This window comes from Mesitornis unicolor, unplaced genomic scaffold, assembly GCF_000695765.1.
Source record: "Mesitornis unicolor isolate BGI_N332 unplaced genomic scaffold, ASM69576v1 scaffold2961, whole genome shotgun sequence".
NCBI classification, from domain to species: domain Eukaryota; kingdom Metazoa; phylum Chordata; class Aves; order Mesitornithiformes; family Mesitornithidae; genus Mesitornis; species Mesitornis unicolor.
Window position 1 is genome coordinate 82,754 of NW_010162981.1, and position 16,416 is coordinate 99,169.

Here is a 16,416-nt window from a genome sequence, read left to right on the forward strand (position 1 = left end):
TCCCTACAATTGTTGTCTTTTTGTGTGATTGTTTTCTACTAACACAATAAAGTAAGTACATGTGTGATGTTTCAAGACGAAAAAAGCAGCTTGGAAATCCTAGCGCTTGCACATTGTGTCCTATCTGTATGCCTGGGGAAGCAGCGAGTCTTAATGGACCTTGTGTTTTCCTCAGGATTTCAGCACTTATGCTGATAACGACTGGAGTCAAATACTGCATGAAGATGACTACTGCCTTGAATACACACATGCAGTTGCCTCCACTTTATTAAAAGTATACAGGCTATGAATGAGTTGGAGCCAAGTGCTTTGCTTCTGCACAGACCTGATGAGGCATTGCACATGTTAGCACGCAGCAGCTCTGCTGGTCATGAGCCTCATCTGATTGCACTCATCTCCAAGCCTAGCTTCTGGCATTGCTGGGTGCCCACCGAGCCTGATGTAAATGCATGATTTAACTCCCTTCTAGAGTCCCCGAGTGAGATTTTTCAAAGTGTCTACATCCTAGACGCTTGGGAATCTCAGAAATCCACGGTATCACAGTCTTTTGGGAAAACCACCACCATCAATCTACCATCTCTAATTACAGCTCTTAAAACCAATATATTTTTCCCCTGTTCCTGAGCTAAACAGGCCTCAGGCATTGTACACAACATTTTAATGGTGCTTAGCCACCACTGAAGGAGATCCTCTGGTCCATGGGGCAGCCCATGTTTTGATTCTGGGGAAGTTGGGTGGTCACTGTTTCTCTTCGTACTTTGGAGAGCTGGACCACAAAACGCTGTTTCCTGCAGCTGGATAGATCCCACCTGGAAAGATGTGGCTGGAATCTGCCCAAAAGCAAACCTCACTCCAATATATGTCTAGATATTGGTGCTGCCTTGCCAGGACCTGCAAGAGGGCTCCTGGCCATGGCTGTTTCAGGCCAACCCTTTGCTGCCCTGAACCTGGTGTAGCCCTTACACCTGTGGAAACAGCAAAGAGTGGATGCAGAATGACACTGGATTTGGCAGACTGAGACACCTGGTCTCCAACCCTTTGCCAACTCGAGGTACTTCATAAAGCCTCTACAACAAATACAAACAAGCGCTTGAGTGCCTGTCCCTGCAACTTAACAACCAGAAACCCGAACGATTCACTCATTTTTCTAATTGCTGAAGCCAGTCTGGAAATAGGCTTCAACCTAAGACACACAACCTAAATATAATTTCCACTAGAAGCCTGTGCTTCACTGCTTTAATGTAAATGGCAACATATACCAGATATAGTAAGGGCCTATAATATTTTAGCTATGTTTAAACAAAAGAGAGGTCAAGGCTCTTTACCATAACCCATTTTTAGGTTTCATGAAATTATAGCATAAGAAATAAATCAAGCCTGGCCTTTATAATCAGGAAAGAATGGCTCAATGTGCCTTTAAAAAAAAAAAAAGCTGAAGATGGAAGGAAATGGAATGATTTCTTAAATGGATATATCTGATAAGGGAACATTAATGCATTTTTCAATAATAAAAGTGAAGAATGCTGTTCCAGCTAGTCATTTCTTTTCCTTTTTATTACACAGACAGTGCTTGATTACAGTTTAGGGAAATGAACTGAAAGAACAGTTGCACTATTTTTTTGATAGCTAGTCAGAAGGGTATTTTATGGAGTCTGGGAAGAGTTGGAAGGCAGATGATTCAAAGCATAATTGAAGAATGATATTTAAACAGGTTACATTTGTACCCTCAGGCGTTAAACATAGGAGACTGTTTTTAAATCTCAACATGGGAGTTTGCATTGCTGCAAAGCAAATGAATACAATGAATAATTTTGTTTCAGAACCATGCAGTAACTGCTGCTTAGCAAGTAGGGAATTTTGCACAATACAGGCAAATAGCAACATTTTATCTGAAGTTATTCAGAATAAGCCAGATGCTATTCAGTTTAATATTCATCATCATTCATTATATTATACTATCGTATTTTCAGTAGCTCAAAAACATTTCGGGATAACATAGTCAATGGCAAGGACATGCAGAGACAGCCCCAGCCACAGGACTCTGGCTCTCTAACACTGGGGCTGTGATGGAGAGGTCCAGCACAGCCTATTGTGATGCTGACTGCAGCTGGTCCATGCCCTAGGAGTCTGAGGGTGCTGGTGGAAGTCGTCAGGCAAGTGGCAACGTCCCCCCCCTCCAGAGTCGACCAGATCTACCTCAAGCATGAGCGCCTCTGTCCCTTGCTTGAGACATCCCAGCTCCACACAACCCACCTACACTCCTGGTGGAGTTGGGTCTCCCTTATCACGGCACAAGGGACATTCAGGGCATGTACACTACTCTGTTTAAGCTACATCTTTAGCATCAACTTTAGTATCAGATGTCAATGAAAAAAAGGTACCTTTCTAAGGGTTTCAGCCCTCAGTAATGTGTGCTATGAACAGCAGGGCAGTCTCTTTAAAACCCCTTGGTTGTCGGGGTTTGACACTCCCATGTCCTGCTTAACAACAGAGCACATATTAACCCGTTCCAATAAAAATCACATATATTAATTAGTGAATTTCAGTGGAGTACACACTACATCCACATCGATGACACATGTATCATGATTAATGCTGTGTGCTTCATGCCAATCGAATTCCTAATGATTAGCCACTTAATTCTGAGCTGAAACAATTACTCTTCCCATTAAGAATTACTTGTTTCAGCTCAAAGCTCAGCAGCTGGAGTCCAGAAAGCCAGCCATACCCAGTGATGCAAATACTTCTTGTGGAATCAAAATTCAGGTTTACTAATATGTATTTCGTATGCATAATAAAGCACTGAGCATAAAAAAACATCACTTTTCAAGACTGGTACAAAATCTGTTGGCAGAACTGAGCACATCCCTAATTCATAGATTTCAGCATCAGCTGGGGTATGCACACAGGCATGTTCATATTTGTGCATGAGAAAGCAGTTTGTCTTTGGTCTATAAGTCTCCACACAGACACTGGCTCTCCTTGATGTAATTTAGATGAACATTTCAGACTTGGTATATACTGGTTGATGTTGCAGTGACAAGGTTCTGTGTCAGAAAATCAAATGGGTATATCTTGATTTAGATTAATTATAGTTAGGAGCAAATAGTTGGCTTCCCTTCAAGTAAGTGAGAAATTTAAAAGATACATCTCATGGCAGCTGTGTACTTTTGGTAGATGCACAATTTAACTTGTAACTGGTAATTATACTTGTCATTTTCTACAATCAAAACACTATGCAGATAATAATTATACCACCAATATGTCCCTGAGAAATATATAAACGGGCATAACTCATTTTACAAGTGTGGAATCAGAGACATAATGATTCGCTGACAAAAAAATACTAATGGCAAAAATCACTAGTAAAATGTAGGGTGTGCTCATTGTGCAAACAAGCTTGGACAACAGCATTGGCTGAACACAGCTGCAGCACAGGAGGATGCAAAGCTGTGCCTTGCCAGGCCACTACTGCTGCAACTTTGACATGGGGATGATTACAGTGTTATCTTTATGGTGAATCAACGACAGGATTCATGTTCTCACACTCAGAGACGCAGACTACAGTATGCATGACTGAGTATCACAGAACAGACATTGGTTCTCCAGGACCAGCTGCTCAGTGCAGCATTTATAACACAACTGGAGCTGCTAACAACGTGGATGGAGCATTTCCTTAACTCTGTGCAATGAAAGGACTGACCCAAAGGCAACGTAAGCAACAGCAGAGTCTTTCTGCTGACTTCAGTAGCCACTGGATGAGACTCCTCTTAGGCATGACACAAGCGGCTGCTCCAACATCTGCAAGAGCTGGCAAGACCACGTCCACTGACTTCCAAGAGACATTGGACCATTTCATCACCTACACACTGACCTATGTCAGGTATTTGTATGCTATTTAGATTTCCTGTTCCATGTGGACTTGAAGCTTTGCAGTAAAACATACTCCAGCACTTCACGGGAGGAGGGATCTGAGGCTGCTGTGTGTGACAGAGAGGATGCACAAGGGAACGTGTTGTTTCAAGAGACCCTTGCAGTATCCAGGAGATGATACTTAGAGAGAAGTCAGAAGCTGCTTCTCAGAATTAATTTTGCAGAACAAAGCAGCAGTAGTTGTTAATTGTAAGAAATTTGTAACTCTAATTTCTAAATGAGTGGTTTATTTGCAGCTCCTGCAGCTGCAGGCTGAAGTCTCCCCTTTAGTTTCAGCTTTGCTTGGCCTCTGCAATCACCCTTCATGCCCTATTTCTCCAACGCAGAACCCACGTGAAGAAACAACAGCCTCATATAAATATGTTTTCTAAAGATATACACACTGACTAAGCCCAGTTGCATCCAAACTGCTTTCCTATCCCCTATTTTTATTCCTCAGGCCTCTTCGATTTTTCAACATACTTCTTAACGGAGCAAAGAGAAACACAACAGCAACCATTTTCTGGGGCTTGGTGAGTGACTGAAGTTAGTGGCCAGCAGTAGCGCTGTGCCAAACCCATTGGAAACCTACGCTGTGCAAAGCCAATCTGCACAAAGCAAGAACTATTTCAATGTGCAGGTCTGGCAGGGAAGGAAGGAAGCTTGTTTAGGTTATTTTTGGATGCAGATAACTGACTGAATACATGGATTTTCATCATGTTGGTACTTAGACGACACTGATTTGTTAGTGACAAGCCACATCTTGAACCTGCGCAACTCCAGGACAGTCTTTAATAACAGATGGCAGTACTTTGCCAGTGGTCAGATAGGGAGGTTCGGTGTCTTAGCAGATGATACCTTCTGTCTTACTTCTTTAGCCACTGATTTAATTACACTGATAATGTCATGAGAAGCAGAAATCAATTATTCATTAAACTTGCCTAAGAAATCATTCTTTTATCCCATGTATCTTGTTTCAAGATCATTTACACTTAGGTAAAAAGGCAGTTTTCTTCCTTCAGCGTCAATATTTTATACAGTAACTCACTTAACAGCCCAAGTGAAAACTGAAGTGGGTCTGTCAAAGAGGACCAGGACATGATACTCAGTGCAAGGCATGAAGGTGATGCTTGAAAACTCCACCAATCCACCCATCATGTATCAGCAACTGTGTAACTCAGAATTGTAAGCAGAATGCATGGAGCTATCTGTTACACCCCTTTCGAAAACAAAGCCCTTCAATGCATTTACATCTCAGTCTCCCATGACTTCTTTAGAGGCAGGTGGAGGTGAGGCCACAGATCTCACATTGCCTGTTTTCCAGCTCCCTCCATTTTTAATAAACACAAGACCCGGCCTTTACTTTGTTCCTACACCACATTTTTCCTACATTCTCATTAAAAGCAAGACTGCTTTTTATAAACTGCCCTGGTGTCACTGGAAGAGAATCATAGAATCAGTTTTCTATTTGGGAAAGCTGCATTTTTTGAAAAAAACTGCAGCACTCGAGGGGAACAAAGTTGATAAGACCCTTTTTTTTTTTAGTTTGTGGTCAGCCCTGGTATGCAGGTTGCCATAGTAATCAAGGCCTTCAGCAGTTTGAGCTAGTCAGGTGCAGAAGCTAGGAGGAGCTAAGGCCAGGACAGCTTACCCAAGCTGGCCAACAGGATTATTCCATGCAATGGTAGAGTTAGTTAACGGTTGGACTTGTTGATCTTAAATGTCTTTTCCAACCATAATGATTCTATGATAAATGTCACACTCACTATAAATTGAGAAGTTTGCTAGGGACAGCCCTCTTGCCTCAGTTGTCACCATCTTTGGAGGGTCTTGCCCATCATTCTGCTTCCAAGGCCTACTCCCACACTCATTGTGATGATCGTGCTTTCACTGAAGCTGTGGCTTTCACAGTGTTTATCATCTAGCATTCGCTGCTGGAAGTGCACAGCTTGCAACCACTATATGGGCTGAGTATAACTTTGTGTATTTTATAGTAATATTGGTATTAATACTAGTTTCTTCTTATTATTCCATTAAATCTGGTTTTATTTCAACCCACTGGTTTCCTTTCCTTTTCCTGATTCCCCTCGTCAGATGGGGAGGGGTCATTGGGTGATAAAACAACTGCCTAAACAAAGAAAATAAACTCAAAAGAAGACACTGAGATCTCTTTAGCAGCAGACAAAAATATTTTCTTTTGTCTGGTCTGTATTTGCACTAGTTGACTAAAAATAAACAAACAAATGAGAGTGCAATTTTGAGAGGGACAAGTCTCTCCTTTCTATCTGCTTTGCCATCAACTGTCCACCCTTGTTCTCTTGCTGACTGGCTCCACCACTTTCTGATAAAGCCAGGACCATAAACCTGCACAGTATCTCATGTAAAAATATTCTTCTCTTTGTAAGACAAAAGGTAGGAATGGGAGAGGGAGACTGAGCATAGCTGAAGACATCAGGCTGAGAAGGAGACTTCAGGGTGGGAGGAAATGGGGAGGAGGAATGGCAAGAACAGAGGAGTAGGTCTTGGCAAGGAGACCTTGCCCCATACACACAGCTGCAAAATCACCAACAGTTTATTAACCAAAGTTTACATGAAGTAAAGAAGATAAAAACAGCTGCAGAGAAAGCAGTGGTATCACTCCTGTCCCTACAGCTGGACACCCTGTGTGCTGAGTAATTGAGCCCTATGAGGCTGTTTGGGGGCTGGACATGGCTCAGCTGTATAAATCGCGCTCCACCATCATGCCCTCAATGCAATGCTCTCTGTGGTCTAAAATTTACTCCCAAACATACACAACCATGCATTGAGGGGATGTGAGAAGCCTACAGATACAGGAATTGCCCACTTAGTGACAGTGTGTCCATGGCTGAGAAAGTGCAGTGTGGAAGGATTTGTTTCCAGGCTGTAAATACGTAGTGTTTAAATGTAAGAAAGTCCATACACAGGCTTCTGTAGGTCCAAAGCAATGGAAAAAAAGAAAGGAAAAGCCTCTGCTGTGCCTACACAAACTGCTTGAACAGTCATTCTTGGCTATTACTTTACAGAATGATGTCAATGGCACAACAATCTTCTACAGAAAGAAAGCAGCACTTGTGGAAGTACCTAATACTGCATTTCACCTTCACTAAAGGAACCTTCATCCAATTTACATTAAGACCTTACACTTTGGAGGAGTACCAACAATCTCAGCTTCTCCTTACCAGTTCAATGAAACATTTCTTTTCTCCTTCAGCTGAGCTAATTAAGAATATTTAATGTCTCAAAATGAACTGAAAGCTACCACTGTGCATCTGCTCTCCAGCTCTCCATCCATCCATTGACATCAAGGCTCAGTTCCCAAAATATGACATGAACTATATTGCTATGTAAATACAATCCTTCAACTACCATTTCATAAGCAAAATGTATGCATGGCAAAAGCCAAGCCTGACTTGAATAGATGAAACTGTCCTCTCTCAGCTACAGATGTCTTTGTTACTTCGGCTCCTGATGTCAGTTCCCCACACCAGCTTGTACACTCATCATCTGCCCTCTAATTGAATTAATATTTACTTCCTCTTACTAATCCCTAGACGCTTGTCTGAATTGATCTAAGACACAGCCCATGTTTACAAGGAGAAGAGAAAAGATTTATAGTAGGGTGTCAATTTGATAGCTACAGAGGTTTCCTAATTTGCTGTGCAGCCAGGCAACCTGACTGCAGGAATATTGTGATTTTTTTATTGCTCCTCTGCAGCTTGGATGAGATGTTTCGCTTTTAGCCATATGCTGGAACCACACTCAGAATAATGTTCAGATGTGATATAAGATCGAAAAGAAAGGAACACTCCCTCCTGGATTTTCCAGGCACCAGAAATACATATAAACCTCAGTGCACTCTAAGTTTGGTTTGCCTATACTTATTATGTCACTACAAGAAAAAAAAAAAAGGAAATCTTTACAGCATCAAACTTACACTCTTCAGTATTTACTAGTGCAACAGAATGCGTGGAATGGTAAAAAGGGAGATAAAACAACGGTGGCAATTATAGCTCCCTTTTGATCCCCTGGATCAGATCTTTTAAGTAAAAGTTTGGCCTCTTTAGGGCTTAGGAGTTTTGCCATCAATTTTCAAGAGATCAGGTTTCACATTTCTTCCAGGGTTATGAATGGTCAGAAACATCTACCCTGACAGCGCGCTGGAAATCCTGGAATACAAAGCTACTGTCCCCCTCCAATGCAACCACACAATAGTCTCAGTGTGAAGGAAATAAAATACTGTTTTTATTCTCGCCCCCATATTTTGCCATTGCCCCACAAATGTAGGAATGGTTCAAACGTGCAACCTCACCCACACCAGGATATTCAATTGCTATTGGTTTGTTGAGCAACAAAGATCTACTTTAGTGGCCCCAATATGATTGCAACTATGTTATTTTTATAGAAGAAAAAAAGACATATGCAATAAAAACACTTCTTTTGCTGTGTTCAAATGCTGTATAGATATTACCTCATAAATATACTTTTTTCCCTTTTCTTTCCATACTTACTCCATATGAGTAAGAAGCAATGTCTGAAAACTAGTGAATAAAAGCAGTTTAAGTGTGTCTCTGTCCCAGGTGATGATTACTGAAACAACCCATCTTTCAGTCTATGATTAAACAACCAAACACAAGAACAACTCCAACAACCAGCAATTAGGGTGTCTCCCATTGCTTGGGGCATGCATCTTCTGCTTGCAGGGATTCAGCTCCGGGTTCTCCAGTTCTGAGCGAGCGCCCTGATCACTGGCAGTGACAGCCCGGGCCCCTCCAGTTCATACTTTGGATTCAGTGAACTGTTAATTTCTGCTGTCACGAGGTTCTGACAATATTGGACAAAAAAGACCGACAGAGCAAGACACAATTCTCTCCCTCTTTTACTAGACCAAGAGTCAAGCACAAAAGGTCTTAAAACAGCCATGGCTCTTACTCTATTATAGCCTCAGATCATCATGACAAGAGGCTTAATAAAGCACCTGCTAGCCTGAAATCCTGCTCATTTCTTCTCTTTAGTTTCCGAACACAAGACAGCATCAACAGGACACTCACAGCACTGTGTCACCTGTGTAGATGATTTAAGCATCCCACTGCCAAGTGTGGAATGCACAGTCAAATTGCCTCAAGGTCATTATTGCCCCTCCCACACCTGTGAGATTAACCCCAAGTCAACCTAAGTGTTTCCCAGCTGCTACTGCTGTAAGAATTCAGCCCAGATTCCCAGCTAGTTCTAGAGGGTAGATTTAGGCTAGATATTAGGAAGAAATTATTTACTCTGAGAGTAGTGAGACACTGGCACAGGTTGCCCAGGGAAGCTGTGGATGCCTCCTCCCTGAAAGTGTTCAAGGCCAGGTTGCACAGGGCTTTGAGCAACCTGGTCTGGTGGGAGGTGTCCCTGCCCATGGCAGGGGGTTGGACCAGATGATCTTTAAGGTCCCTTCCAACCTAAACCATGCTATTATTCTATGATTATTCAGGTTAATTTATATTATACAGAGCTAAAATGTGAATGAATAATATATATTAAAACTGCATACAATATCAATGAATATTACAGGTCAGTTTGTAGGACTTGGGGTGCTACATCAGATACAGTAAGTCTGTAAAAACAGGACTTGGGGAATCTATTCTCTTGAAAATAATTGCGAATTTAACAACTCCTTCTGCCCCTCCTTAATATTAAAGTAAGATAGTAAATGAGAATTACAAGTACCAATAGAAAGGTTTTATGTCTGTATTCCCTCATTTTCATAATTATGTCTATTGGGATACATTACAGATCCCTGGGGACAGAGAGGTTGCAGCTGGGCTGTCCGGATTTAAAGGGATCATCTGGCCCTGTTGCAAGTGGGCTACAAATTCTGCTGCATAGAGTCTTTTGGTAATAAAAAAAGAGGAAAAGAAAAGGCAGATGTTCAAACACAGTTGCTACCCTTCATACGATGGAGAAAGCTGCCCAAAACCTACTTGCACCAGAAATAAGCAAGAGAGGCTACAGTTTACAAGGTCTCGGCAGAGAATATATAGCTATTCAGCAGCTGGTGCTGCAGACAGAAAGGATGCACCCTGCTTCTGCCAGAGCTGGTGGCAGAAATCTGTGCTCATTACACATATTTGCAAACACTGATATTCTCCCACAGCCTTTTGCTTCCTAATCCTCCAAACCACCGCATCCCTCTGCATTTGTAGGTACGATTACCCAAGTTTTCTGGTACATAACTTCCAAGAGAGGACAAAAAGGGAACTTGAGGCAGTGAAAGAGGCAGATGTATCATTTCAACATTACTCAGTTCAGAGCAAGCATTTGACAGAACCAACATGGTTTAGGTCACCAGGGGCCCGATTTGCAGACAATTAAACATGAAAAATCTCGCTGATGCTGAATGGCACCGGGTCAGAGTGCTGGAGTCCAGGTCTTCTCTCCACTCAACTGCCGAAGCGGTTGTCTAACAGGGAGCCCACACACTGCATACAAATATCCAGTTTTGAAAGCTGTGTGATCCTCTTTCCCCTCCAACACATGAAACCCTTTTGGTTTTGGCCATGTCTTCTGTATTATTAAATCTTTCTTACACTTTCTTCAGAAAGTCTTAATATTAAAACACATATGCCCTCAAAATAATAAAATGTGAATCATGGACTGGAGAAATTAAAAAGAGGTGCCTCTGCTCCTTCTTTTTCTGTCAGGGAAATCTGAGCTATTTTGAGTGACAACTATGTTTTTGCATTTCATTCAGGTAACAATTCTTTTATTAAACCCAGGTGCCCAAATTCACCCCAACACACTGCAGAAACTTGAATGAGCATGTCCTGGGGATAATTCTGGCCTTGAGTGCTGGTAGTTACTGTACATACTTGTCTGATTAATTCCTCTTGACTTACAAAGGCATCCATCATGTCACAACGGATGATCTATTGAAGCAGACAGTACCTGAAACCTTCCCCTCCCAAAGTCATTTCCTCAGCATCTAAAACAGGCTCTTATCATTTGTAATCAGTAATTAATAACAAAGCATTCTCACTAGTGCAATTTTTCTGCTAAGGTTAATGTAATATTTCATCCCAGGCCAGCTGCTCTTTTATGATTTCCAAGCACGACAGTAAGTAATGCCTTTGCATAAGAAGCCATCCACAGAGTAAATCAATTAGTTCCTGTTTCATCAGCTGGTATTTTGCTACGGCAAAGGAGGCTAATTAGATATAAAGCTATTTTTTACCAACAGGAGTATGAACCCAAAGTTTGGCACTGTACACTGACTTTTCTTGCCTGTATCTCCATTCTGCATCTTTTCTGTTAAGCAGTTTTTAATCTATGATCAGTCACATACTGTGATTAAGAGCTGCACTTACCATGCTGTTGTCTGCACAGATTTGCCTACAAAGATCAACATCAATCACACAACATATGTTTTCAGTGTTGGTAAAACCTTTGTGCCACTTCTTTCACTCAAGAAGGACACACACATATTTACGACTATCATCTCAGTTGCGAAGCATCAATAAATTGTAATATATTGTTCTTTAGAAAAAGCTGCACTGTTTCTCATCTACAAAGTTCACATCAGGGTATCTGTACTGCTGTTCCTGTAAGAAAATTTGGCACCCAGAACATACATACGTGTAAAAGGGAGAATAAGTAGTGTATAGCACTCGTGTATAATGCTGGTGTAATTTTCTTGTCTTAATGAAATTGGCAAGTAACTTTGGAGACCTACTTTTTTCCCCTCTTCTGATTGACACAGTAATTGTCTGGCATCTCAGGCTCTTCTTGCATGATGCAGCTGACATATTTCTGGCTCAGCAAGCTCATGACCTACAAGTTTCTGTCGCTGGCAGAGTATCATGAGTTGTTTATCCTCCTTGTAGTCTTGTCCTGGTCACCTGCTGCTGGAGACAAGACACCAGCAGAACTGGACCTTTCATCCTACTCAATTGCCTGCCCTTTGGTTCTTGTGTTTCTAAGAATGAGAAGCCAAAACACAGAGAAACAAACTACACAGTGCTTAGTGCCTCAGGATCACCAGGTTTCACACATTTGAACCTCTGATTTGAAGTGATGCAGACAATGTGTCCATAGAGCCCAGACCATGAAGCTCATCACAAACCTCTCTGTAGTGGCACAGTTGCCCATTGAGTCATCCTAACAAGTGGAAATCAACTGAAGATAGGAAATTACCAACCTAGGTCAAAGTTGAGTGATATGGGCTGAACTAGGTTGATGCTATCCAGGCAGCCTGAGCCACTGATAATCATGAAGCAGCTCTAAAAAAAGGGCTCATCTAAAAAGCTCATCTGTGGCCTGAGGTGACTGAAGATGTATAAACACTGTCTGCGAGGCAACAGCTCACTTACTTCCTTTCACTTCATGGGAAGGAGGGGAGGAAAAAAGCAGAGGTAATAAAAGAAATGGGCCATTTCGGAATGACTGCTCCAAAACAGTCCAATACAATTTCATAATACAAAGGTAATGTGAGGTCCACAGCTCTGACTCACCAGGTTTAGGAAATCACCAGACATCCTGGCTCCAGCTACACCAAAAGCAGCCACCTAGAAATACATCTCCTCAACAAAAAGAAATGTGTTTGAAGAGGCAAGCAACAAATGGCAAACAGTGTGACCTTTAATGAAACAGTCATGTAGACTCCTGAATTAAAAGTCAGGCAATGCCAGACCAGGGAATGAAACAAAGTCATCCTTGAATTTGGATACTAATGGATACAGGACTGGATCTCTGCTGTGTTCCTCTCAGCAGGCTAGATAATTAGATCAAACAATGATGCAGTCTGTATTTAATGAGGACTAAATGTTAATCTTGACAACTAGAAGACAAATCCTAACTTTAAAGATGCAATTATTTCCCATTCCTTTAACATTTGGTCTATTTTGGTTTGCAGTTTCTTGAAATTCAGTAACGCATTTATTGCACCAGACAGATCAATGTTAACCGCTAAAGTGTGCAAGCCTCAAGTATGATGTTGCCCAACTCTGAACTTCTCATGACTCTAGCTCATGGGCTGATCCACAATTATCTGTTATTTTTGGAGCAGCAGGGCTGTAAGTAGTCATGCAAATTACAAGACACAGTTGTATATTATGTCTTCTAAGAATACGTCTTGCAAATATTTGTGTACCCCTATGCTTAAATTCCTGGGGTTTCATATACAAAAATCCCTCAAAACACCCAAGATACCAGTGCAAGCTTATGTCACATTCCTGCAAGGCTCTTCATCTGTGTCCAGTTACATATAGATTTTCTCCTTTGCTACTTGCTGCATGTTGAATCCTCTTTCCATTTACAGCTATATATGAAGGAAAATAGTTCTGCTTAATACAGATCCAAATTGGCTTTTTAATAAACTCATTAAAGAAATTGTTTCAGTCCTCAGTATTTGCCACAGGTACCTCTACACCTTAATACTAAAACTCTACCTGAAAAAGAAACAAACAAAAAAAAGAGGGTCTTAAAGACATGTTGCACACTGCCTGCCATGTATGTGGAGACTACAGCCTGGAAAACCACTTACTCAGTGTAAATCCAGTTCAGTTATATTGACTTTTCCTTCCCTCACAGTATATTAGTTCTCAGGAAAAATCTTGACGTGAAAGCCCTAGAGAAGAAATCTTTTGTCCACAGACAAATGCACTTCTCACATTCTACTCTACTACAACAGGCAAAAGAACAGAAGTGTTGTTCTTACTTTTACAATAATCACAAGGCCAGACACTCAAATAAGACATTAATAACACATGGGCTTTGTCATCAACACCTTCTCTAGCCCTAATTCCATGCTATGTCCACCCACTCCATGCCACCTCCTCCCCTCCTTCTCCACCAAACGTACGAGCAATTATGATCAGACCACTGAAAATGTGACTGCAGTTCTAACATTCAGCTCCTACAAGCCACCAGACCACCATTTTCAAGTCACCTCCAGATCACTGCTACATTTGAATTTACTCAAGCCAAACCTTCCTTTCTCTTTTGGGGTTTTATTCTCTTCTTCGTCTTCTTCTTCTTCTTCTTCTTCTTCTTCTCTTTCTTTCTTTCTTCCCTTTCCCTCTTCTCTCATCATTTACGAAGCCAAAAAGAGATTCAAGAGACAAATGATGGCATTTGCAAACAACTCCATAGAAGGAAACAAAGCAGTGCAGGATCAGAGAGGCTGTTATATGTCAACACAGTAAACACCCACAGTCAAATCCTCAGCTGGTGTAAATCAACCTTTGACCATTGGGTTTTATGAGGGCAGTGCAACCTGATGCTGAAAACACAGCAGAAAAAACCTCACTCATGTTAAACTACAGCATTTTAAATCTGAGAGAGTACTGACCCTATCTGGTACCTATTTCAATCAATGGCCAAACTGTCACCTCTCTGCCAGGGAACAGCCAGAAGCACACTGCGTGCGAGGACGTACAAGCCCTTAATACCATCTCGAAACAGGGAGCCCCATACAGCCCCATCCCTTGCCCACCTCTCTCGGTGGTCCTGGAGACATTACCAGGAACAGCAGCAGCAGTCATGGTTGCACACCACTACCTATGCAAGGAAACCTGAAGCACGTGAAATGTACAGTTTACTCTATAGCAGAGGATGGTGAGCCACATGTGAGTTCTCCTGTTACGAGTAGATCATGTAATAAACATGCACATGGACACATTAAATATTTTGTTTCCTATCCTTAAAAAATCACAACTGCACCTAGCTTGTAGTCATCCAAAGCCATAGCTGCAAGGCATCTTTCAGAGGCCTAAGTCTGGTGCTGGAATTATTCAGATTCCTTTGAACTACAAGGAGAACTACAAATATCTGCTCAATCAGCTCCACCATTCCTCAGAGGCAGCAAAACTGAGAGTCCAAGAGTTCCTGTAACAGCACACACAGTCATCAGCATCCAGGAGAAAAACATGGCTTCAGCACAGCAGGAGTCCAACAGGTTCTGATGGTCAAGGGTTAAAGATTTAACTGATGCTTTCAATAATCTTCATCAGTAATAGAGAGTTTTTGGCCAAAAATGTCTTCTTACATACTTATTATGTTTTGACTTCTGAGCTGACTTTACAAATGGCTGATTGCAACTGCTTCAGCAAGAATATGAGGAGAAATATTAGGGGTCTGATTTCCATCCCCCTGTAAATCCCATTACTGGTGAATTCTTGAGGACAAGAATGCCACTGCCAAAATACAGACCAGTCTCTAATCTACCACCTTAGAAACAGACATTTATTTGGGCAAAAACGGAAAAAGAAAGATGACCCAGGTATTTGAAGAAATATCCTAGAGGTCATCTCCAGTCTGTTGTTTTCGACGGTTTCCTGTTAGTGTTTTCCCAAAATGCATGTGCTTGCTTGCCTGACGCTGCCAGTCCCTCTAGGGCTAAGTGCAGCATGCAAAGCCCCACCCAAAACCTAAACAAATACCAACTAAGATCAAAGAAAGAAACAAACTAAAAGCTTGATAAGGACAGATGTCAGCTAGCTGATGGAAACACTTCCGTGTAAAAGCCATCATCTGGTTAGTTCGGTATCAGCTGCAAGAACTGCCGTGCTTCCTCAAACATTGACTTTTCTGGCTGGCTCATAGGCGAGCCCGGAAAGGGATGCTAATGGTTTGCTTGGTCAGGGTGTGCAGAAAGGAAGGAGAGGCAGTGAAGGAGCTGCCAGCTGAGTTCCCTGCTTCAGGAAGCTCAGGAAATCTTTTCAGGTGACCAAGCTTGCAAGGGCTCTGGCATTACGGCCCTTCAATGGATGGGGATGTATTTTTCTTATGGGATGGCCTTTAAAGATGTTAAAGGGCAAGGAGGTTTTGACCTACACACAGCAGACCCCAGAGAGACTAATTACTCAGCCAATCTCTTTTCCTTTACTCACCCTTCTTGAGCATCTGCAGAGAGTCTTTAAATTTAACCTGCAAATGCTAATGTTGTTCCTTTCTAGCACTGGATTGTTCCTCTTCAGGGCTTTTACATGCACTTTCCATTTACGCAATGCTAACTCCCATAATGGTCAATAAAGGCCAGTATATTAGTATGATAAACTCATGTTCCCAGCCATGCACAGAATTCAAATTGAATTAGAAAGTCAGCCTATGTTCATAAAAACAACACTATAGAGCAAATGAAGCTTTACTGCACTACATAACAGATACCACATATCTTTGGGTTGTTGTCAATTCGTCATATAAATACTTTAAATCACTCAGACTTCATTTTGCACGCTATATAGTGAGTCTCTTCATAATCAAATAGTATTTAAAACATTTACTGCCTTGTTAAATCTAACAAGTCAGATTTATTGGGATAGTCACTTTCCTTAATAGCCAATTTAGTAAAACTCAATGTATTCATTGATGGATAAATATATAATAGGCGGTTGTTAAACCTTAATAAATATGTTTAATAGTCAGCTGGCATTTTCTCTCAATGGCAGCACTTCCTCTAGGCTGCCAACAGGAAATGCTGCTCCTGAATGTGCCAATTCAGCCCAC

At 41.5% G+C, this 16,416-nt stretch overlaps 1 protein-coding gene across 1 annotated transcript in view; it reads right to left on the bottom strand.

The window, feature by feature from the left end:
* Positions 1–16,416, bottom strand: part of CHST11 (carbohydrate (chondroitin 4) sulfotransferase 11) — a 93,170-nt gene that overhangs the window by 75,998 nt on the left and 756 nt on the right. The window lies entirely within an intron of this gene.